The following is a 26788-nucleotide window of genomic DNA, read 5'->3' as shown; positions in this document are numbered from 1 at the left end:
ACTCTCTACAAGATTTTTGTTGTTATTGTTGCTTGTTTGTTTTAAGGTTGAGGTGGTGATGTATGCATACATGTGCATATATGTGGAGACCAGAGGGTTATCTTCCTAAATCCCTCTCTACCTTGTTTGTTGTTTGGTTGGTTAATTGGTTTTGTTTGGTTTTTATTGTGGGGGTTAGAGGAGAGAAAGCATTGACTGATATTTTGGAGACAGGATCTTCTTTTGTAGCCCTGGTTATCACAGCGCTCATCATGTAGACCAAGCTGGGCTACCTAAGTTTGATACCCAGGACCCACATGAGAGAATCAACTCCTGCAAGTTGCCTTCTGACCCCAACACCCCCTCTATGGCACACATGAACTCAACCATATATGTACACAAATAAACATATTAAAGTGTAAAATCGAAAAGAATGAGCAGGTAAGGATGGCCAAGTTATGCTGAATAAAAGAGAAATGATACTGTTTGGTAATGAATCATGTGATCAAACTACAATAATTAGGACAGAGTGAAAAAGCAAACAGACTGATGCAGCCCCAGAAAGTTTCATACAAAGGCAGAGATTCAAATGAGATGGCAAGCGTCTAGAAAATGACGCCGAGGCAATTCATCAACTTGGAAACAAATGTGGCCTTCTACAGCCACTAACCAGAACAAGTGCAACTAGCAAATGACCAAGTGTGAGAAAAGAAAAGAATATGGCAAAAGAAACCACAAAAACACATGAATTGTTTTACCCTCCATGTGAGGAGGCCCTTTTGAAATAAAGAATAAAGCAGAAAGGAACTGTTAAAAGATCTGAGCACACACCATATGTCAACACAATTACAAACATCAAATAGCAAACTGAAAAATATTGACTCACATATGTAATGGGAAAAGGTTATGTCTTTAAAATGTAAAGAAATAAAAATTCAAAAAATAAGAAACATATATAAAGAATTTTCACTGAGAAATATAACCCAACAGAAGTCCAAATCAACAATAGGAAGAAAGAATCCACAAGTAGATGCAAACACAACAAATATCCCCAAAAGCCTGAATTCATTAGAACCAGGTTTAGACAAGATCAGGCAGTTTGAGGTTGCATGTCCTAGACAAGAACCTGCTGTTCTGATAATGAGATCAGTGTTGGTTTGTTTTTTAAGAGATGCATTTTAGTAAATAATACTAAACCTAAGGAAAAATTCTTTTTCCTGAGTATTTTACTAGCAAGACCTTCCAGATCTCCCAGGTTGAAATTCTTCACTATGAATCAAACAAAAATGCTGAAAATGATCAATAGAATTGGATTATCAAGTGAATTTATTTGAACATATAACTTTCCTGTTTGTTTGCTTTCTCTACTTTTTAATGTTTTCATGTGTGTGTTTGTGTGTGTGTGTTTATGTTCACACCTGCATGTCTGTGTGTCAGAGATCCACTTTGGAGTCTTTCTTGAACATTCTCTACCTATTTCTTAAGGCAGCCCCTGAACCAGGAGCTTGTTGGCTCAGACTGGCTGGCCAGTCCATTCAAGCAATCCCTTTGTCTGACCTTCCCCAGTCCCAAGATTAAACAAGTGCTGCCTGACCTGGCTTTTCACGTGGGTACCGAAGATCTGTGTAAGCAGGAACTCCACTTTCATTTCCCAACCACCGAGACCCAAATAATCACATAGAAACTATTAATTACAACACTGTTTGGCCAATGATTTAGGCATATTCCTACCTAGTTCTTATATCTTAAATTAACCCATTTCTATTAACTGTGTATCACCACGAGACTATGGCATCTTTCTCCTTCAGCAGCTACATGGCATCTTTCTAACTCCGCCTTCTTTCCTGCTCTATCTTGCTTGGATTTCCTACCTATATTCTGCCCTGGCATAGGCCAAAGCAGCTTCTTTATTAACCAATGGCAACAAAATATATTCACAGCATACAGAGGGGAATCCCACATCAGATCTGAACTCCTCCTACTTGTGTGACAAGCATTATACTGACTGAACCATATCCCCAACCCTCCTTTTTTGTTTTCAAACAAATATATGGAAATAAAAGCTTATTCTAGAAATCAAAGCTTTGTACAAACTACATCAACAATACCTTCTGGGCACACAAACCCATTCTAGCCCTGTTAAAGTCACACATTAGCCTACCTTCAGCATCAACTACAATTGTGTTTCCTCTATTATTTTATCACTTATCTCAAAGTAGAACCCATTAGATCACCTGACAAATGTCTCAGAGTAAAGGAAAGATTATTAATCCTCCCCTGCCCCCAAAACTCACTCTCCCCAGAAGCTGAGGTCAACTTGCTGTTATCCTTTGGCATCCACTAAGCCACATACTCAATGTTGGTTACATAAATGCGAAATATCAAAAGTCCAGTTCATTAGCAAAACTTTACTGTGATTTGCAAAGTATCAATTTATACATTTTTAAAAAACTCAGTAGAAGTCACCAAAAAAGGATTCAAAGTCTTCCCAGTTCCAATTCAGAAATAGAAAATCTTTCTAAAAATTAAGATTAAAAATAAGCAAACTCAAAAGATACAAGGGGAAACATGATTCTCTCTCTCTCCCTCTCTCTTTCTCTATCTATCTATCTATCTATCTATCTATCTATCACTATATCTCTTTCCTCATATTTAATTCATTCTTGGCAATGAAATCCTTTGTGTAATTATCATTCATATAATGAGTAATTAAGAATCTGGTTTTGGCAATAAACTGTAAAATTAAAGGCATTTGTATTGTCTCTTTTCTGCCTTGTAAACTTAACCTTTATCTCTTTGTTTCCTCCCCAGGAAAGAGCACACCAACTGTCTGTCCAGTGCCAAACTGTCAGCTCTGAAAACGCATATACAGGCAGCATTATACAGACCAAACAGGTTATGTTTAGGGATATCTGTGTATATACAAATACATAGAGACATTCGATAACAACTAGTGAAGAAAGAGGCCGAGAATTTGAAGGAGAGTAGGAGGGGCATGTGGGAGGGTTCTGAGGGAAGAAAGAAAGAGGTGAATGTTGCAATTAAATTATAATTGCAAAAATAAACAGCAACAGAAAAGGATTAAGCTGTATATCTGTAAGTCAAATCACAGAATTTGCCTGGCAGGTAGATACATTTTGAGTGATTAGAACTGTAACAGCTACACATATTAAATGCCTTCTGCAAACATAGCAATCCAGACAGGCTGTGTGTGATTGGAAAAATCACCTGATTGCGAAGTGAGTGGAGGAGAAAGTGCAAACCCGATTTCCCAAAAGTGAGACCCTGGAGAAACAGACTGGGTCTGTGTGGCACGCATGACTAGATGCACAAGAGACCACAGATCACAGAGAGCTGGAGCCCCATCTCTAGGATCCTCCATAGGCAGCCGTTCACCTCAGGAAGCCATGATTACACCACTCTGCTTTTGTATAAACACTTAGAAAGGCATTGGAGAAAAAAAAAAAGAGACTTATTTTAAGAAAATAAATGGGTTAAGATTTAGGTCAAAAATCCCAAAATGATTTGTTTGTCCTTAATTTGCTCCAAGAAGAAGGCTGCTTTGAGAATCTCAGGACCCTCCTGGGGCCTTGCTGGCTCTCCACATGAAGACAGGCTGCCTGAGTCATAGAGCCAGGCCTGGGTTAAAGAAGGGAAACTAGTGGGTGGCTGGTGCAGACAGGTATACAGTCTTATAAACAAACTTTGGGAGGCAAGGTGACCAAACAAGATTATCACCATTGCCTTAGGGTTTATGAAGGAGACCACTATACATGGTAATTAAGCAAAAACAGTTTTAAAATGGAAAATAACAAAACCGAAGAGGACACAGAAAAGAGCACATTTTAAGATCTGAAAACTTTGTGTGTGTGTGTGTGTGTGTGTGCTTGCACACTCACACACACACACACTCGCACACACATGTACAAGCACATACACTCTCACACATGTACCTGTGGGCACATGCACACCACAACCCAAATCTGGTCATAAATCTGTAACATAAGGGCCTACTTATTGGAGTTTATGTCCGTCCAGTTCCCACAGCTGGTAAGCCCCAAAGAAAATCACACAGAATCTACATTAGCTATAAACTGATTGGCCCATTAGCTCAGGATTTATATTAGCTCTTATATTAACCCATTATTCTTATCTATGTTAGCCACGTGGCTCGGTACCTTTTTCAGTGGGGCAGGTCACATCCTGTTTTTTCTGTGGTCTGGGCAGGACTGGGAAGAGCTTCCTTCTTCCTAGGATACTCCTGTTTTCATTGCCTACCTCTACTTCCTGTCTGGTTTTCCCACCTATACTTCCTGCCTGGTTATCGGCCAATCAGCATTTATTTAAAACATGATTGACAGAATACAGACAATTCTCTGGCACCAGAGGACAACTTTGGTGATCCGTTCTCACCTTCCACCTTGTTGAGGCAAAACCTCTTGTTTATGCTTGCACACTCTAGCTAGTCAGCCCAGCAGCTTCCGGGCAATTCTGTCTCCATCCCCCATCCCTCTGTAGGAAAGCTGGGATCACAAGTATGGACCACTACAGCCTGCTTTTTATAGGGGTTCTGAGAATCGAACACAGGGTAGTCAGGCTTGCATAACTCCCTGCGCCCAGACTTTTCTGTGTTAAATGTTTCCCTGACATCTCCTCAGTATTCCATCAAAGAAAACTAGGCATTTATTCACCCATCCACTTGCTCAGTAGTGTGTTCTGAACACCCTTTTTTGCCAGGGGTTGTTCTGGCACTAGTGGTTCTGAGAGTGAGAACCATAAACGTAACTCTAAACATTAGAGAAAAAGGATCCGTTCTTCATAGATGAGCTGTTAGCTCTGGTTTCTGAATCTAGAGTTGCTTCTGTTATTTTTCCTTACCTTACTACATCAATTAGAAAAGACCAGAAGTATTGATGGTAAAACTCCTGTCCTCAGAGAGAAGAAAAAAAACCCCTCACAATCTAGTCTGAGAACAATTCAACAAGACGGGATTGCAACAGAGTGTAACGGGACTGGGTGGACCTTTTTAAGAAGAGCTGCCAATTTCTGGAGAGGATAAGAGCTGCAGGACTCTGCCTAATGGAAATAGGGGGATCCTCTTAGGGATCCCAGCCTACTGCATCCCCAGATGCTGTGGTTCTAAGGAAGAAGCTGGACATTGAGTATAAAGGTGTGCCTCATGCTCCCTTACATAGTCCAAGTGTGTTCAGGGTTGTGAGGCACCTTGCTGAAGCCACAGACATGTTCACATTTGGTATTTTTACCATCAAACAAAGGAAGCACATTGGGCCCAGGGTAGAACCATGAGCACGTTTTACATCCTGGTTCCACCTAATTTTTAAAAGCACCATGGGAGGTCTTAAAGTTCTCCATAATCGAGATCCGAGCATGCGCTGATCACTTCAGACTGGCAGGATGAGGTCCCAGGACCCACAACACACCTGAGAAATAACAACAGCTAATGTTGTCCAAGCAGAGAGGGTGGACCAGGCTCCAGTGTAAGTGCTTTTCCATTTAGGGACTCGGGGGACCTTTGCAGCTCTGCCGTCGAGTGGCTTCTACTGATTTACAGACGTGGGAACTCAGACTCCCCTGCCTGCCCAAGCTTACACAGCTAGGAAAGAAGCAGGGCTAGAATTCAGATTTGAACATGGCTGCTCCAGATGTCACACTATCTCACCTCCCCTCGCTCCCTGTCACCTGTCTGGAAACAGTGGATGCATCCCCAGCTCTGAACGGGGTGGGGTGGGGGGGACAGCATGAGAGGGGCTAGCCCAAGGCACCAGTGTGCTGCCTTCTCATCAGATCCAATGTGATAAAACCTTTGGAGAGTTTTCCTAACATTGTGACGGCTACCCATCAGCCAATGTGGAGAGCCATAAAGGTTTCCTTTCTGTTTTCTATAATGCTTTCTCTTTTTCAATTAAAAACATAATGAGCTCTTCTGGAGTAGTCAAGTTCAGAGAGACAAGGAGCAGAATGGTGGTAGCTTGCCACGGGAAAAGGAAATAGGGAGTGGATGTTGGATGGTGCAGGGTGGGTTTCTGAGGACGGATGAGGGTGATGTTTGTACAACACTGCACATGGGGTTAATACCCTGGACTACCTACTCACAGTCGAGATGGGAAATATTAAGTGTATTTTGCCATAATTATAAAATGTATTTTAAGAAGATGACTGGCTGGGAAAGATAAATTAGTCTCCCTGTTGTTTTAATCAATAAGTTATTAAATGAATAAACACACAATCAGGACTCTTTCTGATACATCCTCTTGGCCCTGACAAGCCTTACTTTTCTCTCTACTGAAGAGAAATTTTTCACTTAATACTTCTGATCTTTAATGGATTCTCAGGATGGAACCTACTTATATAAACTGGCAGAATTCATCAAAATTTCCCTATATCAGAAAGCAGTAATAAAGTGAAAAAAAAATCTAAGATTAAAGTTATATTATCCACCACCTTGCAAGCGAATTTGGCATGACACATTCTCTGCATCATTTAAAACTTTAGAGTTGAAGGGATTCGCAGTCAGCATCTTTAGTACAAGGATGCTGTAGAAAGCATGGCTTTGCACTTCTAATAGTTTCTCTGCATCTATACGCCAACGCTATTGATGGCCATTATCTTAAGGTGCAGCGAGACATGGGTTCAATATTAATAGATTGTGTTTGCAGTAGAGTGCTATCATCTTTGAGAGTGTTTTTCCATCGATTTTTTTCTCTTCCTGTACCCGCATCTCACTTAACAGCAGCAGCATCCGCCCACAAGGCTGAGCCAGAAACTTAGATAATTCTTCTCTTCTTCATCTCTATGTTCTAGGAACTATATTTCATAACAGTCTCAACCCCTCTTGTTTGTCCTCACTCTCTTGTTTGGACTGCCACGAAGGTACTTAACTACCCCTAGACGGCACCATGAGCCATCCTGCCTCCACACTTCAAGGAGCTTTCAAGAGGGCTCCTGAGTAGAGAACATCTCAAATGACTCTTTACTGTAAACAAAGAAAAACTCTAGGGTTCTTGGGACAGGTGGCCTGTCATCCCCCTTCCCATCCCCTTCTCTTGGAGGATCTGGGCACACAGAGAATTTTTTCTCAACAATAGCTCTGCTCATGTATATTCCTAAGTGCTCTTCCCTATAAGGTCCCACCACTGGGGACTGAGGACATAGCTCAGAGGGAAGAGGGGTTGTCAAGCAAGCATGAAGCCCAGAATATATAAAACTATATTATAGTGTGGTGGCACACTATAATCCCACATGGGGGAGGTAAAGGCAGGGAGATCGGAAGCTCAAGGTCATCTTTATAAAAATAAAATAAGTTCTCACTACTACCACAATTTTATAGTGCAGGAATTGGGGGAGGATTCAAGGCCTGGGGGAGGGGTAAGCTATTTCAGGCCACTGCTACAGACAGTTCCACAGGGGACATGCCAGATGGCAAAGGGAAACCTCTCCAACTCCAATACCACACACACCTGAACTAGAGTAGAGGGGACTAGTGGTGGCTGGAACTAAGAACACACAATTGACCAAGGTTCCGTATTTTAAGATTATGAATTTGGAATAATTACAGAAAAACAAAATTTTCTATAGCTAACACCCCTGATGTCTATAAGCAACCACACAAGAGTGGGGCATCGTGAGATATGAACAAGGTTAGGATGTATGAGGTCAGTGATATTACAAGGTAAGGATGATGTCAGAAGAGACCACTACTCACAATGAAGGCGTCTTTCTTGCTGACTGCTTGCTACAAGATCACTGGTGCTTTTTGGATTGTTTGGTTGTTTGGTTGGCTGTTTGGTTGGTTGGTTTTTGTTTTGTTGCTTTTTCAGGAAAGATCCTGACCAAGAACAGCTTATCCTCATTTCTCTCTCACAATAGATTTCCGTCACAGGCTCCAGAACTCTGTTCTAAGCATTCTTGTCATCCCAGAATGCCTTTCTGTGGTTATATCCACAGTTTAGAGTTGGTGTGTGGATGTGTATGTACAAACACACCTTTGTGTTACACACACACACACACACACACACACACACGTACACATGTGCACGCTCATTCCTCAATCGCTTTGTTCCTGAGAACTCAGCCCAGAGCACCTAGACACTCTTCTATCCAGGGTTCCTTAGCAGTTTGTCACATAAAGGACAAAGAAGAGATAGGCATTTCAAGAGCTTTAGGAAGGTAACCAGGGCCCATGAAGCAGGGAGTTTATTAACATCTTACATTTAAAAACCGCACATGACTTCACTCCTTAATTCATTGACTTGTCCTAAAAATAGAGTTCTGAATAGCTCACTGCTGGAGAAAATTGCCTTTTTTTTCTTGCCTGGTTCTGGTGCCCTTGGCTCTTGGCCCGGTGTCGGCAAACCTATTTGAGGTATACAATCTGCCCAGTTCTCAAGCCATAATGACTGCCAGAGAAGCAGCCGCTTTGAGGAGACTGACTTCGTTTCCCACACAGGAATAATTTAGAGGCCCAAAGACAAACGGAACAAAGAGAGCTCTGAGTTCCGTCATCGCCATTCTAGAAACCAAGGGAGCTTGAGAGCCAAACAAAGGCAAAAGCAACCAGCAAACAAACCAGGAAAAGATGGTAAGATGGGAAAACATGGTTGGCCACACAGTGGCTCTATCTCAAGTAGGCTCCAGGCCTTGTTGTGCTAATCCTCATCCCCCAAACTCAGCTCAGCAACCACTTCCTGTCGAAGCTGCTCTCAGTTCTCCTTCTGTCAGATGCATAGCGGAACACCCCATGGAAATATCTATTAGATTTCTTCAAGTTAATAATAACTTACCCCTGTCTTTACTACCTCCTATCAGCCTACTTTATGAACTATTTTGTTTATAAATATCAATCTAAAGTGTATAATTATTGATTACATGTCCATGTTATTAATCAAACATATTTTATGGTAGCAAGTCCATAAATATAACAAAGAGAAAAAAAAATGATTACAAGTGTTTGAATTACTTATTAATTCAGACTTTTGCTATTTTGGTCATATGGATCATAGGGTTTTACAGCTAGAGATATAAAACCTCAGTGTAGGTTCAGCTTCCGAAAAAAAAAAATCCCAAGTCTGAAACACTGACTATCAACAGGACATACCCCCAAGTGGAAAACCCCTCATCATGAGCCTTCATTTCACACACAAAATCTTTACAGTACTGCATAAAGTTACTCCAGGCTTTGTGCCTAGGATGTTTGTGAAATGTAAGTTAATTTTGTGCTTATACTGGGATGCCATCCCCCAAATATCCCATGTATATGCCAATTTTCTGAGTCTTAAAAAAAACAAAAAACAAACAAACAAAAAAAAACCCAAGTCCAGAGCACTCCTGTTCCTAAGTGTTTTGGAGAAGAGACACTTGACCAGTATGGAAAAGGATCTCAAAGGCAGTGGCTAGGACACAGAGAGAAGAAATCCCATGACTTAACACCATGAGATCCAACAGGGGAATGCAAAGACTATCTGAGCTCGGCATGGTAGCTTGTGCCTGTAATTTCATCACTTGGGAAGGGAGGTAATAGCAGGAGGATGAGGAGTTCAAAGTCACCATCAGTCACATAACCAATTCAAGGGTAGCCTGGGCTACGTGAAACTGCAATCCCAAGACAAAACCGATTTGAGGTGAGAAGTTCAACCTCCCACTTTACAAATGAGCCTGCTTTGAAAGGCTCCTGCTAGGCTACCCTGTGTTCTCTTGGGGACGGGGAAAGCTTTAGACCTGTGCAGCGATGGGCAAAGAGCTCCCTTTCCGTCCTTCTTAAACTGTTAACTCCCAGTATTAGTTCTAGAATTGATATTAAAGGGCAGCCTAACTTGTATGGGCCCCCACCCCAGTGCAGCAACCTCCCCCCCACATCACCGTTCTGAGGGCAGAACTGCCAGGTGAATGGCAGGTGCTATGGAGGAGGGGCTGTTAACTCCAACTACATCGAGGTCATCTCAGTTAAAAAAAAAAAATCGTCAAGATCAAAGATCCATCCAGTTAGTTTTAAAACTATCAGCAAAAACTCATTTGTTATCAAGTGGCTTCCCCTGTAGCTGCCAAGATCGGGTTGCCTGGCAGTCTGCCGTTCTTAAAGAAATGCAAATTGGTCTGATGCGTGGAAATACCTGCTGATGGCTGTTAGATTATAACTACGAGTATAAACTTAGATTGTACTTGATTTAAGACTGGTCACATGAATTTTATGGAAAAGAAGGAAATTCAACTTTCAAGCTCTGTCAACAGTCATGGACCCTATGGACATTGAAGGCTTTTTTAAATGCACTATGGATGAAACCGGACTCGCTGACCATAGCGGACAATGAGGACTGCTGAGAACTCAAGAACAATGGCAATGGGTTTTGATCCTACTGCACGTACTGGCTTTGTGGGAGCCTAGGCAGTTTGGATGCTCACCTTACTAGACCTGGATGGAGGTAGGAGGTCCTTGGACTCCCCACAGGGCAGGGAACCCTGACTGCTCTTCTGGCTGCTGAGGGATGGGGAGTTGGTTGGGGGAGGGGGACGGAAATGGGAGGCAGTGGTGGGGAGGAGGCAGAAATCTATAATAAATAAATAAATAAATAAGAAAATTACCTTAAAAATAAATAAAATGCTCTATGATCCAAATATAGTATTTATACCATTTAATGTAGCCAAAGAAAAAGACAAAAGAAGTCATCAGATTCTGAAGGTCTGACACCCAGGGAGCAGGCACATACATCTGGCCTCTGTTAAAGGTGGCTGGCACTTCCAGAGATAGAACCGCTGCTTCAAGAGATGGTCAGCCAAGCTCAGGAGAAAGGAGCCTGAGTTCATCTGCTGCAACGTGAATAAGATCATTAACCTGAATCATCACTGATGAAAGGATGGGCAAGACCTCAACTCATACCTGACCACGTGGCATGAACAAACATTCCTGAAAATGCATCTTCGTCACCGGGTAAAACTTGAACTCCAATGTCTCGTTTAGGGGACACCCCTTTTGACTTAGTGAGACCTCACTAGAAGATTCCTCTTTTGTGTGTTTTGTGTGTAGTCTATGTTCCTGCTGGAAGCAAGGCAAGTTGTACAAATCACTTGTAACTCTTAGTCAGATAAACCAGATGGTACTCCAGCCTCTGTGAATCTCTGTTGACCACTGACCCAGAGGGCTAATGTATTTAGGTTTATGAAGCCTTCCTTATTACCACCTGCCTTGCCTCAGGTACCAAATAAATTCTGGTTTCTTTCACTTCCTTCTTTTTCCTCTCTTTTTCTTGGCTGCTCTTTGTTTTCTCAAAGTAAAGAAGACACTTTTTTTTTTAATTTAAGCATGATAAAAAAAAATCCAATTAAGTCCTTGCTTTTACTACCCAAACACTGCATTGCAAATCCTGGGACTGGTTATGCAGAAGGGGAAACTATATAAATAGTCCTGCATATCTGAGGGAAAATCCTGAGCTAAATTCTTCTTCATTTAGATAAAGTTAAAGTGAATTCTCTGGAAAATCCCCAGGGCAAAGAAAGAACATTTCAGCCCACAGACCTGACTCAGCTCCCTGCTTGATTTCATTGAGCCTGGGGCTGAGGAAGCTCGGGGCAGCCCTCTCTGGAACCCCAGCATCTTCTTCCTAGGTACCCCTGAGGCTGCTAGGGTCACCCCAATTAGGATAGTTTAAGGACCTAAGTGGCTTTAAAAGTGAAGTCTAATTTCTGAGAAAATTAAAGGAAAAAGCTCCCTTTCAATCTGGATTGTAGAACATTCTGCCTACCTCTCTCTCCCTTCCCTTTAGAATCCCATTCCCCCTTTAAACAATGTGCATCCTCAACCACCTTCCCTCCCACAATGCACATCTCTCCTCTGGAACCTTCTTTTTGTTGTTTCCTTCCACCCCCTCTCCCTTTCTGTCTAAGTCCATCTGAGGATTAAACCAACACACCCTCCCCTGCTTCAGTTGCCCCAGCTCTGCCTGCGTTTCCCATTCTTCCCTTGTCTTTCCTAGCAACTCTATCTCCGAGACTACTCCTATGGCTTCTTCCTTTCTTTGCAGAATGAAGCTGAACCCCATAGCCTGGCTTTGCTGTCCTCGGACACAGCTTTGTTTGTTCTCAGGCTGTGTTTCAAAGGTGGAAGGGTAGCAGGTGCAATGGAGCACACCGAAGACCTAGGAGTTAAGGATGTGGCTTTGCCCTTACTCAGTCTATAGGCCCTTGGAGGCTGTGTTAGGTTCCCCTGTCTGGCAGAAGAATGGAGTCTTTCATTTTTAATAAAATATGATGAAATTCCTTTTAGAAATAGTGGTGATTTGAATGAAAATGACCTCCACAGGGTCATAGGAAGTGGCACTATTGGCAAGTGTAGCCTTGTTGGAGGAAATGTGTCACTGGGTGTGGGCTTTCAGGTTTCAAATGCTTAAGCCACGCCTGGTATCACTCCCTCTTCCTGCTGTCTGCTGCTCAGGATGTAGAACTCTCAGTTACTTCTCCAGCACCATGTCTCCCTGTGGGCCACCATGCTTCCCACCATGACAATAATGTACTAAACCTCTGAACTGTAAATCAGCCCCAATTAAATGGTTTCCTTTATAAGAATTGCTGTGGCCATGGTGTCTTTTCACAGCAACAGAAATCCTAACTAAGACAGGAATCAATGTTCCTGGGCATTATTGTGATTTAATAATAATAAAAAAAACTGAGCAGTGAATCACTGTCCTTATAACAATAAGTGAGTAACACAAACAGCCTTGTGGCCCCACACCTAATGCATAACACATTCAAGATGGATTACTTCTGGGGCTTATTTATTTTAAAAGTATAATATATCCCCTCTTAAAACACATTTTAATTCCTTCCTATTATTTACAGAAATATATAAATCAACTCTTCTTTTTAAGACTCTGGATATGCAAACATCCAATTACCAACAAGATATGCTTGGCTTAAAAGACTATACAATTTCTATGAAATATTTCTTCATCCAATTTTTGATATTCTAGTAAGATAGTTGAGACTGGGTAAGATATAAAGAGGAAAGGTATCATTTGGCTCACAAGCCTGGTGAATGAGAAGTCCAAACAGTATGGTGCTCCTCAGGTGGACACTCCCTAGATACATGGCAGAGCATGGCAGAGAAAGCAAAATGGACATGAACAAAATAGATACAAAACATCGTACAATAATGGGGGTTTGTTCTTTGTTGTAAGAAGGCATCGTGTTCATTTCCCAGCTGCCCAGATTCCCAAAATAAGCACACAGAAAACTGTATTGTTTAAATCACTGCTTGGCCAATCACTGAAGTGTATTGCTAGCTAGCTCTTACATCTAGAATTAACCCATTTCCAGTATTTCATGTTTTACTATGAGGCTTGTGGCCTACCAGCAAGGTTCCAACATGTCTGTCTCTGGTGGTGGCTCCAAGGCTTCTCCTGACTCTGCCTTCTTCCTCCCAGTATTCAGTTTAGTTTTCCCCACCTAGCTAAGTTTTGCCTTGCTATAGATTCAAAGCATTTTCTTTATTAATCAATGGTAATCACAGCATACAGAGGGAAATCCCACATCAGTTCTTTTTCCCATTTCTGGTAAAATGAAAAATAATCACTATTCTAGCACCACGAATTCAGTTTAAAAATAAATTTATTTTTTTAAAAACAAATAAAAAATAAACTCATGTAAATTCAATCCTGATAATTCAAACATGCTGAGTTGCAATTTACTCTTCAATTGTGTAGAATAAAAAGCTTTGTTAAACATATTAATGGTGTGATAAGCACCATTAATGTCTGTAAAAAGAGTACTTAGAAGGTACTGTCTGGCTGGAGGTAAGGTTAGGTAGCTTACTCTCAAGCAGAAAGGGCACAGGAGGCATCGCATGCTACAGTTAAAATATGACAAAGGAATAGGACATCACTCATGCCGCTGAGATCTCACCCCCTCGGCTCTCCCTTATAGCCTGGCCATATTCCTGCTTTGCTGACTCTGTCTTTACATCATCCATTCATCTTCATACCCTGTGTGTCTGTAGTAAGTGCTTAGCTAGATATTCATTGGACAAACAAATGTGTGGTTCAGTAAAGTTTCACTAAACTCTGAAACTATAGCTGCTAAGGAAACAGTGATCTATTTGAAAGTGTCTGGGTCATTGAATTCTAAAGAGTTAAAGACATTCATAACCTGGGAAGGCCTGGAAGCGGGGAGCAAAAATTTGTGTACAAGATGGTGTTTGTATAGTTCCCTGGAAAAAGATTGCAAAGCTTCATCAGACTCTCAACGAGCGTCCACAATCCTGGAAAGACTTTTTAAAAATTACTGATATAACGTAGCCCTTCTCTCCTAAGTCCTTTGTCATAGAACCAACCAGCACCACTGTGATTGCACGCCTCCCGTGACAGGTGTCTGCTTCCCATGCAGAGTAGTGTGGACTACCCCCTCATTTTATAGCTCTGATGATACTGAAGCCCATGTCCTTGGCCTCTGAGTGAGTTCCTAAGCCATCTGGCCATACTTTGTGTGTTTTCTGACAGCTGTCATAATTTATTCTATCTTTGTATATTCAGGCTGTCCATCTTCATTCAGCTCTTCCCTCTGCAGTCAAGATTTCTCCTCCTATTCTTGCCCTGACAATGCATCTAGGACTCTGCTGGGCCTTGCGCATCTATGTCTGGGGTGAGCTGAATCTAAATGTTCATTCTTTTAGGGATGGCTATGTTGTCCCACTGACTTAGAATCAGCAGTTACCAAAAACTCTTGCATTTTTCTATACAAGTGACACAGCTCTGCACCCACAGTCCTCTGACATGACTCAAGCAGTTAGTCTGAGCAGTCTACAGCAGAATGTTGCTACTCACTTTACCAAACTCCTTTTAAGATGCAGCTAATCATTGCTTTTGGCTGAGACTCATGGGTAAGGACCGCTAGGTTCTATCTTACCTGAGTTTTAGTCACTACCCTCCCCCTAACATTTCATGATTGCTCTAGTGTAGATTTCAGACAGATTCACACTGTACTTAATGTGCAACTTTTACTGTCAGGATTATAAAATGTATGCTACACAAGAGCAGCCCAGTAGAGGCGCGGGGGGGGGGGGGGGGGGGAGCCACGTCGTTGAGAAGAGGAGCCACAGTCTGAGGGTCTGAGGCCTGAAGCTGCCACTTGCTAGCTGTGTGACTTCAGACATGTTGCATAATCTCTAACTTCAGCTTGCTTGGATGCAGAACTAACTCTACCTTCTGCATTTTGGTGATAAGAATTAAACGCAGAGAGTCTGGCAAAGCCCAGTAAATTCTGTACTAAGTGCAAATTCTGTATGAAGAACTTGGCTTGTAGGTGCTCCTGTTTAGTGTCCACACAAGGCTGGAACTGGGAGTCCTATGCTTGTGAGAAACATCTCAAGGCCTAAGGGTAACTGGCCACTTCCGTCTGAAGACCAAGGCTGAAGCGAGGACTGCCAGGAAAACAAGTCCTGTGCTGTGGATCAAAGGCTTTTGTGATTTACCCACTTCTGTCTGAAGACCAAGGCTGAAGTGAGAACTGCCAGGAAAACAAGTCCTGTGCAGCGGATCCAAGGCTTTTGTGATTTACCCACTTCCGCTTTCAGTCTGTTTTCTCTCTCCGGCCCAGGCTGGGCCGCTCATCTTCAAGCGCACTGACCTTTACTCTAGTCTGACTACTTTCTCGATGAACCCACCCACTGAGATGCGCCGGTCAGTTCTTTCAGATACTGCACTTGTCAGATGAAACTTGCTCTTCCTTATAGGGTTGTTGTTCAGTTTCATTTCATTTCATTTGATTGAAACAGGGTCATCGTGTGTACACCAGGCTAATACACTGTCTCACCATCCCCAGGGCTACAATGACAGGTTTGTGCCGCCGTGTCCGGGTCATTATGGCTGTTACTTCTTTTGAGTTTTTCTATTTCTATTCTATTGCTCTACACGTATTTGTAATTACTTATTAAATTATTTTTGTGGCAGTTCCTTTAAAATCATTGACAGGTAATTTCTACTTTTAATGTTGGGATACCATTTGTCATTCTGGTTCATGTTGGTTCTTAGAATAACAGTTGGGTTGTTTTTTTTTTTTCAGAGATATGGTCATTTTTATGTTCATGAGTGTATGAATATATACCATATACGTACCTGGTATTTAATGAGGCCAGAAGAGGACATTAGACCCCCTAGAACTGGAACTACAGAGAGTTATAAGCCGCCATATGCTTAACCACTGAACTGTCTTTCTAGTCCATAACAATTGTTTCTGATTATAACCTGGACCAATGAGGTCAGCCTGAAATGCTCTGACAACCTGGATGAAAAAGATTTCTGCCTTCAGGCTGAAAGACAGAGGTGGAGTAAGCTTCACTACTTAGTATCCTTGCTCCTGAGCAGTGATGAGACCCCTCATTCTCCCTTGGCTTCCTATAATACGACACTGGCTGGCCATTGGGTTAAGCTTGTTCCCTTAGGAGCCTCTCAACAGCTTAAGGGGCAAAAGGCTGAGTTTCTCGGTGGGAATTGAGCCTCCATTTATTTTGTGCTTGTCTCCAGACAGAATAGTTTATTGCCCAGAAATGTCAAGAACTGCTGGATACTTCTTTATTGAGGGGAGGAGCTGGCTTTGGGTAGATGTTTTTGCTCATGGCCTTTGGTGTCGTCCTGTGGTTAGCTTCCCCGGGATCTAGTCTGAGATATATTAAGAAGAAGGAAACCTATAGAGTTTGTTGCTATGTCCAACATCACATCACAAGGTTCCGAGAAAGCCTGACTTCTCTCCATATTTCAGTCTGTTTATATTTATTTCATATATAACACATGGGGCTTCTTAGTTTTCCTTTAAGTAGGAAGGATAAGGGAAGTCTGGGCTCTCCATCTTTCCAGATTATTAGTTATACAAGACTTTATCCTGATGAGACCCAAGACCAAGTGGCAGATCCCATAAGGTCATGGGTTGACCAATTGTGGGCTTCATTGCACATCCCCTATTGCACAAGTGGCCTCTTCCAACCAACCCCTGTACATCCCTGGGACTTCTTCTGTCTGTTCCTGTCCTTTCTGTCCTTTGGCTGTGACACTCCACACTTTGATGGGACAGGTCAAACAATACTTGACAGACATGAAGTTTGCACCATCCATTTAAGTACCTGCTGTACCCCGCCCTGAGCTTCTCCTTTTGTATACGTTGGTCATTCTTCTCAACTAGAGGATAATACATTCTGGAGGAAATGTGGGTAAAACATTATCCATGCCCTCTCTTCCCCCAGATTCTAGCACAATACCATGAATAACGGAGTAGCCCTATAATCTGGTGTGATGGTCTGAATGAGAATGGTTCATATGTTTGAATGCTTGGCCCCCAGTTAGTGGAACTGTTCAGGAAGGATTAGGAAGTGTGGTCTTGGTAGAGGAGATGTGTTACTGGGAATGGGTTTTGAGATTTCAAAAAACCCATGCCAAGCGCAGGCTCACTCTCTCTTTGTCTGCTGCCTGCATATCAGGATGTAAGTTCTTAACTACTGCTCCTGAGCCATGCCTGTCTCCCTGCTGCCATGTGCCCCATTATGATGATCATTGAAACTGCAAACAAGTCCCCAATTGAGTGTTTCCTTTTTTTAAGCTGCCTTGGTCGTGATGTTTCATCACAGCAACAGAACAGCAACTAAGTGAATTGGTGCTTCTGGTAGCTTTAACTTGCATTTGGTAAGTTTGCTCCCCTGTTTAAAGGTCCATGGGTAGCTACATGTAAGCAAGAAGTCTACAGACCTCATTTTGAGAAGTACTAACTTTTCAGAGTTGAAAAGTCCAGGTCACAGACTGAGGTGAACTTGGCTTTTGTTTCTATCAACTAGATCTACAGAAATCAAATATAACTTCCTATTGTGTAAGAATTGATCTTTAATGAAAAGCTAAACAAAGGATATTAGATTCAGAGTTCTTTTTTTTAAAAAAAAAAGGGGGGTGTGTGTGCTGTGGGACAATAGTTTGTATCCTGTCAATTGTATTTTAATAAAATGCTGATTGGCCAGTAGCCAGGCAGGAAGTAGAAGCAGGACAACGAGAACAGGAAAATTCTGGGAAGAGGAAAGCCCATTCTACAGTCATGACCCAGTCACAAAAATCGTGACTGTCTCACCAAATAAGAAAACCTCAGGCAACACAAAACAAAGTTTAAATATATACAATATTCAAAAATTCCTTACACTGATGATAAAGATTTTGGTCTATAATTGATTTTATAATAATCTGATTTAGTAAATGAATTAAAAAATTCATGTCAGGAAGTTAGACTGTTCTAGATGAAAACATACATCAGAAGGCAATGCACAAACATAGTCTTATGTGAATAAATAGAGATAGTGAGGCAGGGGGATGAAGAACAAATCATATGGGGCTTTTAGCATAACAGAACTGGTTAATGAATTCCCAAAATATTTTAGGAATTTTATTTTGAGTATTTATGGAGCTAGATCTGATAGCAAAAGAAAAAGAGGGAAGAGAGCTCAAAAATAAAAATGAAAAATGTTTGCAGGTCACAAGTTTCATATGTAGGCTGCTGACCCAAGATTGGACAAAATGTCAATGTTCTTAAGTGTTGTGCTAGGGAAATTTCTTAACAGTAGAGAAATCAAGATGGGTTCTAAAAAGCTACGCTTTTATGAAGAGTGTGTGATAGGTCATTATTTTGAGGATAACTGGTTTTTAATGATGGATACTATTCCAAATTTTACTAGGTGACTTCTGAATTTGCTTTTGAGATCTATGTAAAAAATACAGTGTTGAGGATAGGAGGCAACTCTCTTCTGGGAAGGCGTGGAGTTTGGGCTTTAAGCATATCTTCCTTCCCAAAATTCCCTACCAAGTCAACAACCTCATTTTTGCTTGAACGCTGGGAGACAGTCTCTGCCCAGCCTTGTCTAACTACCATAACATCATTCTTCTTCACTCAGCAGGAATCCACATCTCCAAATCTTTCATCTCTGTTCTACCCTGGGAAGCCAACTGCCTCTTGTCTCCTTCTGCTTCATAAAATGAAGCACCTCGTGGAATGATTTTCTTCTTGTTACCAATCTTTGCTGTCTTCCAGCAATTTCCTAGACGGTCTGTTTTTTATTCGTCCACAGCTATCCTTCCTTACCTTACATAGCTCACCAATGCCTCAGAACATGGCCCCTACAACAGGCAAGGAACCATTACCTCATACTCTGTGCATCAGAGACTTTCTAGTAATACTACTTGGGATTGCAGAGAATATTTCCATAACTTCCCCATACCACTAGTTCATATTACAGTCCTCAATGTTCCCAAACCCAATCATGAACTATTTTAAGTTTTCCTTCCTACATTCTGCACATATTAAACAGATTTTCCTGAACCTATACTTGGGATTTTATATTTATGGATTCATGGATCACCACTCTTATCTCCCTTTCAAATGCCATAGATTGGATCCCAGGATACTATATTCTTCCTTAACCATATCAACTAGCGTGTCATTCACTGCCACTCTCTCGCATCTGTCACGGTTCTGTGTTATTAGAAAGCATCTAGGTGCTCACTTCACTGCCATTTTCCCCGTCCTGGATACAGCTCCTCAATAAACTTGTCTTCTGCTCCTTTAGAATCCCCACTTCCCTCCTAATCTCTATCTCAGACACCTTAACTCTCCAATTGACTCCGTTTGTTCTTTTGGCTCTCATTCTGGAACCCTCTCTCCAGCAGAGCACAATGCCTTGTTTATCACCTTTGCCCTTCATGCTTCCCACCAGATCCCATGATGCATTATGCATTCACTAATTTGCATTGGCCTCAAATCTGCAGTCAGGATTACTATGAAATAAAAACAGAAATCACATAAATATTTGCTTACTACTCTAAACCCAACTTGGGCTGAATGTGCCTGGAGAAAGATAAAAAAATAGGAGGATGAGAAAGAGGAGGAGAAGGAGAGAGTTATAGTCTATGTGATGGTTTTTCTCACATATACTCATGACCACAAATTCCAAGGGAATCCCAAAAGCCTATCAGAATTCCTCTGAGTTCCCCTCACCTTTCTACTCTCCCCTTCACCTAGACCATAATATCCTCACTCCCCTCTCAATATTCCAGCAGCTGTTGAACAGGCCACTTAAATTCCTGCGAAGACATCTGATTACTCAAGTGTCTCAGAAACCCTTGACCCATCCACAGTGAAAACTGACTTCCTTTGTGATCTTATCGCTCTGTCAACAAGTACTAAATGTGTATTTTCTTTTCCATGCCCTGTGTTCCAATCCCATTGAACAATAAAAACTTGACACCTGGGTATCTGATATCTCAAAATCAACAATTCTGAAACCCAATTTCTTGCTTGCTTCTTAAATCCTGCCCTCTTTAAAACCTTCCTAAGCCGAGTTAGTAGCAACTCTATTTTTATATTTGCTCAAGTCAAGTTCCATTGCACGATCTAAATGAGGTTTCTCCTCTCATATCCTATCCAGAGTCCATTGAGATGTAGTGTTAGTTTCAGAATATATACACATATATTCTGTATGTGGAATCCAGCCACTTTTCATCTCCTCTAATGTTACCATTCTTGTTCAGTCCAGTGTGATCTACTGACTGATAATTCCTCCTCCAAATCTACCACCTTCTACCGTCTTAGATTCTTGACATGATGAACAAAGCGAGCTGCTTGAAATAGGTCCCCTGCTAGGGATAAAGACCTCTTACATTTTCACTCGGTGTAATAGCCAAAGTGGTGGCAAGGGTCTAATGGGTTGTCTTTCCTTCCAGCTTCTGCTCACCTACCATTCTTCCCAAGCTCATTTCATTCCCTTTCTTTCCTTCTTGAATGGAACATTGGCACAAGTCTACTGTGAGTGTTACTAAAACATTTGATTCAGCACCACCTTGTCAAAGGAGTCTTTCTGACTAGTCCTCAGGTCCCACATCTCTGCTTGGACAGTGTCCACGGTACCTTATATCCCTTCAGATGTCCTTTATGATTGCTGTCTTGTCTGTCCTCTCCCCAACACCAACCCCAAAAATACACTTTTGGGGAAACAGATTTTTTTTCTCAGTGCTTACAACAACATCTGGTATATACCAGGGGTTCACAAATCAACAGTAGAATTATGACTGAAACAAATACTATCTTATTCAAAACTAAACTATGAAGACAATTTATTTTTCTCTATATATTCTTTTGTGTTTTTTAAATTATAAGACCATCTAAAATACTCTTCCTTCCCCAAAAACAAAATTTTAAATTAAGACCAAAGATATTTTTAAGAAGAGTTCATCTTACATTTTTGGATAAACAATAATTTCTTTCCTATTAATACTACCCTGTGGCATATCAGCCATCCTTTGAAATATAATAATATTTGTGCAATTAAAGAACAAGCTTTCTACACCATTTACAAGTTGAGTTCTAGGCTACAATCAGTGTTGTGTATAGGATGGTAATTCTGAGTCTGAAAAGAAAACAGCTATGTTACATGGGCTATAGTTTAGTGAACCACAAATTTCTGGAGATTAATATACTCCTTCTTTCAAAAGAATTTGTATTTTCTATAAAACACATTGTTAGCTTATACTCATGACCAGACTTAAAGATTTTTGCTTTACAGATTTTAAAAATCAATTGTTTTTATGTCTTTGAGAAAGTACCTATTTTAACTTTCAGGCCTTAGCTGTCTTCTCAAAAGAGACTTGGAATGTTAAAGCTGCCCACTCAGTGCCGTGAGATATAACGTGGCTGCACCCAAGGAACTGGTCTCAACACAGCAACTACAAAGACTTATTCGGCGTGTCCAAGCAGCCTGTGTGTTTGAGCTTTTCCTGTTTGTCCATTTATATCACACATGGCAAACATGAAGTGGGAAGTTCTTTCCCATTTTCCCATACATTCTTACCACAGCATTCCCCACAAACAGTAGGCTTCGTACTTCATGATTTTCTCAGGGCTCTCTTTGATCTCAAAAGTAGTTAAAGAAACAAAAACCCAGTTTGTTTTTCTTTTTTAAAACTATGTTCTTTTTGATGACTCCAGTGCCAAGCACTCCTGTATTGATATATTGGTATCTTGAAAATACACCCTCTGTTTTCTTCCCCCTTTAAGTTCTCCAGTACATTTTTCAAAGTTCACTGTGGAAATAATTTCATCATCAAACCATAAGTAACTGTGCAAGCTTACAGAGAAGGGAGGCACCAAACAGCCCTGCCCAGCTATACCTATGAACCACACCACGGTGTGCTAGCGATAGGGCTGCAGGAGTGGCACACCTGTCTTAGCAGTACTCAACAGCTCTTTAATTGGACTTAAAACCCACTCAACAAGAGGGTGACCATGCCCAGGACTGGAAACCTACCTAACTACTCAATGCTAGTGAAGTCATGGTTGCTGGAGAACGGACAACCACTAATTTATTAAACCAGCATTATCCCTAGCAAGAATCTATAAACATTTGTCCTTATGCCCACAGGTAAGTATAGCCTTCACACTCCATCGAGGAAATTTCTCTTTGCAACAGACCATTACAGAAAACCACAGCTAATCAAAATGCAGAGCTGTGGAGCCCAGGCCCAATGGATACACTCACAAAGCACTCCCACACTTAAGGCTCAGAGAACACTGAAGAAGGAGTGGAAAGATTGCAAGGGCTAAAGGACCAGAGAGTTTCCCATGAGATTGTGTCCTAGCAATATCAGAGACTGCACCCATAAATTCTCATCAACATGACCACTGAAATGTGAGTTGAACAATGATGACCCCAATGAACATGCCAAACTGAATAGAGAAAAGCCCACATGGCCTTATCTATTAACAAAGAACTATAGGCCACTAAGGAAAGCTGAGAACAGAAGACGTATCCTTCTCCAGAAAGAACACATCAATCAGTTGTCCATTACCAAATGGTCAGCCCTGAAAACATACATACAAGTATAATTATATGGCCTGAAAAGGTTGTATTTGAAATATATATATATATATTTTCACAAACATATATGTGTGCATTTACATGACGTAACAAATAGTGAAAAAGGCGGCCACGAATTTAAAGGAGAGTGGGAAGGGATAGATAAGGAGGCTTGGGAGGGGGAAAGGGAAGGGATAAATGTTCCAATTAAATTAGAATCTCAAAAATATGTATATATAACTTATGTGTGTATATATATGATATATGTATATATAATATGTATGGTTAAATCATAATGAATAAAGTTGAAGATCTTGGAGTAATACTTAACAGAGTTATTTCTTTGAAGAAAAGCAAAATAAGATAAAGAGAAAGAGGAATGGATTTATTTTCCATAACTATATACATACATATATATATATATATGTAGTCAGAGCAAGTGGTACTCACGTTAGTGTATCTTGTGTTGACCTCAGAAAACTAGCTCATGATCATGTCCCTGTGAAGTGGGACAATGGGAATGACCTGCCAGTCAAGCTCCCAGCAAAGATTTGAGAATGAGGAAAATGAAAGCTGACACAAAAGGAAGTGTTTGGCTAAACTAAACATGGATGTGAAAAGAAAGTGGCCCGTGTTCTAGGAACCCTTGACCTGTGTTCAGCAGAGACGTTCGGTAACTGCCCATTTACCAGGGTGAACTGAACCCCAGCAATTTCTCACTTTACAAATAATCCATGCTTCCTAGGAGGGACAGTAAAATGGATGCTGGTCCACAACTCACATCCCAAACCTCAGTGTTAGAAGTTCATAGTCAATCTAGAAAATAACAGAAACAGGTCTCTGTGGAGGGATTGGCAGAGTTTACAGAATGGCGACTTCAAACACATCAAGTGAGGCTTAACGTCCTGATGCTACCCATTTTGATGTATTTGGAAAGTGTAGAAGTACTTCTAGGTGTTAACCCTAGCATCTCTGTGTTCAGAGATGTGTACCATACTCAACTGCCCGAAAAGTTATCTGTCCAAAGGCTGCATCTAGAGAAATAAATTGTGTTGTTTCCAGACTGTTTTACTCTTTCTATAGACCGTAAAAGCAAATGGAGACTTGCTTCTTGCTTCAGTATCGCTGTAGCTTTCTCAAAATATGAAAAAGGAAAGACTAGTATGTATACCTTCTAAAGGGGATGGCCAGAAAGTATTCCAAATTAAAACAAACAAACATGCCTATCAAACACATGCGATAGTGAATACAGTCTGCCCAGTCTCCAGAAGCAATGGCTGGCAAAACACTGTAGTTTTCTGGATGGGATGTATAAAATATGCTCACCATTATGTAAATCATGGTAGATGATAAGCAGAGTATCACATCTGGCTTTTTAAAAATTTACCTACGAACTTCATGGCCCCAGTAACGTGTGTTGAAAAAGTACTCTTCCTTTTCTTCTTACAATTATCCACAGAATTGTGTCAGATTTATCCACAGAATGGTGCAGCTGAGGCGAGCCACATGGAACTGGCTTCTCCTGACCATTCTCCATCCAGTCCTCCACATTGATTTCCATGTGGCCAATGAGTTCATTTCCCAAAGCAGTCGATAGGTCAACTTCTTACTGTTCCAATTCGTTCAAATGCTCTTTTTTAAAAAAGACAAAAATCTTTCTGTAAACAAAAGGCCATTCTTCCCTCCTTTTGTTTTTGTGTGCTCCTAGTTCCGAGGAATATATGTGTGTGCGTGTGTTTGTGTATCTCAGTTGCTCTCAGCACCTTTTGTATAAAACTCGAAGAGACTGGCAGTGTTCCACAGTTAGAGACCCTGGCACTGTAGCCTCTTCGTGGTACTTGGAATGCTCCTTGGTCAAATACATCATCGCACGTCCCACGAGCATTTTAGATGTGAAAAATTAAAGCTCAGCAAGAAAGTGTTATTTTCTCGTTATTGTTGGAAATTTTTCTGTGCTAGAAAAGTGACAGAAGCAGTGAGAATATCTGAAAATTCATTCAGTGTAATGGGCCTTTATAGCTTGCTTTACTGGTGTTGAGCTATATATACACTTATTCTGGGAGTTTACAGAGAAGTATTTTTTGGAACTATTTCTCGGGGGACTTTAATTACCATCAATGTATAAAAATAAATAACAGAATTTCTGGCCAGATGGCATGATTGGTGGTTCTTTTTCAGAAAAGCCGTTTTGAAAACACCCTGTATCTGTCTTCCATGGGAATACTGCGTGTGAAAACGGAGCTGTCTGTTTACAGTGCCTCACTCTCTAAGTCTAAATTACATCTCCACTGACACTGAAGCCGAAAGTATTCTTTCGAAGGGGGAAAATACGTTGCCTTCTTCCCCTTGGAGGGCACAATGACAGAACCACTGGGGCCAGGAGGCAGAACCAAGCAGACAGACATCTGGACACCTTGAGCTTGAGCTTCCTCGTCTTCAGAACCTCACAAAAACTGGTTTCTATTTATAAAGCAAAATATAGAACTGCAAAGTCAAGCAAGGTGTGCCATGGTCTACCCTCAGGTTTGTCACTGATTTGTTGATTTTTGCTTACACTGAAAAAGGAAAAAAAAACCTACAAAAATCGCACATAAGGAGGGTGGCTCCGCTTTTAATTGGATTTTTCAACATATGGCTACTTATTTGGCTGCCATTCCCAGCATTATATCCTGCCTATGAAGTAGGGAGCTTGAAGATTTAAAACATTAACCAGACAACAATCTTATGAGACATCCCTTCATGCAGTAGCAATCAGCTCAAACATTTCTATACAAATATGCATGTCTGTGAATATGCTTTTAATCTCCTTGTGCCCAAACTTAGAACCTTGCTTGATTTTATTAATTCATTTGATGCTTACGAGAGGAATCCTCAAATTACCTGACAAAACAAAATCTCTTCATCATGAAGATGCTAACTGTGGAAGATGGTGATTGTCCCATCTAGCCACTACTCTGTAACAGTATATTGTATATGTTTAATTCCTAGGTAGATTTTAAGTGTTTTTACCATTAAAACTGATCACAGTTGTGTTAACCAGCTTGTTTTAATAACTCCACAATGTATACTATATCAAAACATTCTATTGTATCCATTTTAAGCATTTTAGCACTTGTAACCTAACCCAAGACTTTTTCTTTCTTACTCGCTTGCCCTTAGAGACACTAATGGGAGGCAGGTAAAGCTTAGAAACAAAGAATTTATTTGGAATATAGTAGACAAAGCTTCTGAACAGTAAGCCGCCCTCAGCAAAGAAGACTACAGGCACCAAAGGCTCTAGGTTGTTATCATTTGCCTTTTGTTCTTGCAGTTCGTTCCACATTTTCATTTCTCTTCATTTGAGGACAAGAACTTGCAAGAGACCAGGAAACTTCACTTAGACTTAGATCCCATAGTAATTGATATGTGACAAACGTGGTCGTCAACTGCTGAAGCTTTTCACATTGGTCCTCCTTTCCCCTCCCCCCTCCCATCCCCGCCATCTCCTGGTCTCCTCTTTCCCCCACTCCTTCCACCTTCCCTAGCCTTCTTCCACTTCCTTCTCTTTTTTTTCTCTCTTGGCCCTTACCTTTTCCTTTTCATTATTCAACGCATTCTCCAAATCTCCTTTCCTGGCTGAGATCTTGCTTGCTCTAGAGCAGAATTAAGACAACCTAAGGCACTCCACATAACCCTCCAGAGGGGGTGGCTTAAGAAAGGGGTTTTCCCTAAATCAGCTGCCAGGAGCACATATGCCAGTCCAACCCACGTCCCCTCCTCCGGGAACACCCACCACCCAGGCCTCACGCTACATCACCAAAACTACACAACTCCCACTTCAGAACAGCAGAGCCTCGCAGACTACAGCACAACACACCACCCCCTACAGAATTTCTTCTGGAAACAGCGCTAACCAGGCAGCCACCCCTCCCCACGACGCACCTAGCTTCTCTAGCC

General features: G+C 41.2%; 1 protein-coding gene across 1 annotated transcript in view; it reads right to left on the bottom strand.

Moving 5' to 3' along the window:
- Positions 1 to 26788, bottom strand: part of Rtn1 (reticulon 1) — a 206249-nt gene that overhangs the window by 178021 nt on the left and 1440 nt on the right. The window lies entirely within an intron of this gene.

This window comes from Microtus oregoni, unplaced genomic scaffold (assembly GCF_018167655.1).
Source record: "Microtus oregoni isolate MIOR12 unplaced genomic scaffold, Mior012 000009F_ref0000495, whole genome shotgun sequence".
Taxonomy (NCBI): Eukaryota; Metazoa; Chordata; class Mammalia; order Rodentia; family Cricetidae; genus Microtus; species Microtus oregoni.
Note: the sequence above shows the minus strand (reverse complement) of the source record. Positions and strands in the feature narration are given on the sequence as shown.